Below are 2,263 nucleotides of genomic sequence, written 5' to 3'. Positions count from 1 at the left end.
TGATCTAATTCATATTTAGTTTATTCCTTCCTGCCTTTCTATCAGTCTTTGTTTCTTAATATCCTATGCATTCATTCCTTCCTCAATGAAACATAAGACCTTTCATATCCGCTTATTTTAAATTGTTCTAACTTAATTGTAGTAACATATTACTGAATCCGACCAGTAAATAACTTAAACAAAGTTTTAATTATCTCTGTGTTTGTAATTGGAACATTGTTCCAAGCCTTTTAGAAGCAGCAACAGATAGCTTCTGCTGGCATGTATTTTTTTCGGTTGCTCATTCTTCTTCTTCTTTCTCTTCAAATTGGAGTGTCCATGTGGGTACTTTCTCCTCCGTCAAACCCTTGTTCAATCCCTCTCTCTCTCCCACACACTTTAGCTCTCTCTATCGCTCTCTCAAACGCCCTTTCCCTGCCTCTGTCTCCCCTTGTGTGTGTGGTATCCGTGTGTGTTCCCCTGGCTGAAGGGGGGATCAATAGATGGATAGATAGCCAGGTCTTCCAGTCACTACAATGGGGCCGGTCTGAAAGTGGCCACTCTGGAGCCGCTGTGGGGATGTCAGCTCCATGTCCACCCCTCAATGGGACCAAAGGCGACACAACAAGCACACAACAAATGGGGAATGTCCCCCCCTGACCACCGTAGGTCAGTGTCTGGGTGCTGAGCGAGCGCTTGATGGGCGGTTACAGTAACCGTGTCTCCACAAAGCTGTCGGGGGTTAAAGGGAGATAAAAGCCCCCCATTTAGGTTTTTTTTGTACAAGAGCCGACATTTCTTTTGTTATCTCGACCGGGGGAAGAACAAATCAAACTGAGGCAGGAATAGCCACGAGGAGGAAACAAAAAGAAGAAATAAAACGGAAAAAGGCATTTTGAAATGTCAAAGGACCAACATTACTCACAAAGACGACTTTAAAGTAATAACAAATTGCTAAAGAAATTCAAACGTACGCAAAAAGACTACAGAAAGCAAAATTATATTTTCATTTTGAATATCTTTCAAAAGATCAAACCGTTAAGATAAATAAAACTTGAAATAACCTGAGCAATTGAATGGCCCTGGCTTGTAAATTATACACGCAATCAGCTAATGAGCACTATGCATGTAAACCTAATTTAATATTTAATAATACGACTGGAAACACAGGATGACTGTTACGACCTGCCACACCTGATTGGCTGTCACAAACGCACACACACACACACACACACACACACACACACACCACACACACACACACACACACACACACACACACACACACACACACACACACACACACACACACACACACACATTTCAGCTAGGCACATGGAAACTTGCAAACAGATGAATGCTTTTCCCCAAATGGAATTACAAAGTGTCTACATGTTGAAGCCGGTTGGCTGTCCTTGAACGGCACACACATGCACACATACACACACACAGACGCACACACACACACACACACACACACACAGACGTGCGCACACACACACACACACACACACACACACACACACACACACACACACACACACACACACACACACACACACACACACACACACACACACACACACACACACACACACACAAACCCTTGCCATTTTGTTGTTGTTTTTCTAAATGAGTTTTTCCTGACAGGCAAGTGTGTGATTCTTTTTACCTCACTTTCCTTCCATCATTTCTCTCCCTCTCTCCCTCCTCTTCCCCCTCTCCCTCTCCTCCCTCCCTCCCCTTGACTGGTTGGCTGGAACATCCGCCAACATCAGTAAACAAGGAAATCTCTCAGCCGCGGCCCGGTGCGTAACCGCATTACCGCCGCAGATAACCTCTTCAAATAACCTGCGATAAGGGGGTCTGATGTGATTCAAGAGGACGGCAGAGAGGAAGAGGAGGAGGCGACGGGGGTAGCTGTCCTGCCCATGTGTTTCTTTGGTTCTTTGGTTCCTCCTTCGTCATTCTTTCTTCCTTGCCTTGCTCTGCCTTGTATTTCCCCTGTATTATTCTCTTGTTCTATTTCATTATTTTTTTTTGTTTCTTTCTTTATTCGCTCTTTCTCCCTCCTCCATTTCAGGTTTTATTCTCTATTCTGATGCTCTCTTTCCCTCTTTATCTCCCTCCCTTCGCGCTCTGCTCCATTTTGATTCGCTCTTCTTCTTCTCCTCCTCCTCCTCCTCTTTTCCACTTTGCCTCGGGGCTTCCTCCAGCCTTCCACTACTCCACTGCTCCGACCCCTCCCAGCATTCACAATCAAATAAATACCCTCACTAAAGTG

This window comes from Gadus morhua, chromosome 8 (assembly GCF_902167405.1).
Source record: "Gadus morhua chromosome 8, gadMor3.0, whole genome shotgun sequence".
In the NCBI taxonomy this organism is placed as follows: domain Eukaryota; kingdom Metazoa; phylum Chordata; class Actinopteri; order Gadiformes; family Gadidae; genus Gadus; species Gadus morhua.
Note: the sequence above shows the minus strand (reverse complement) of the source record.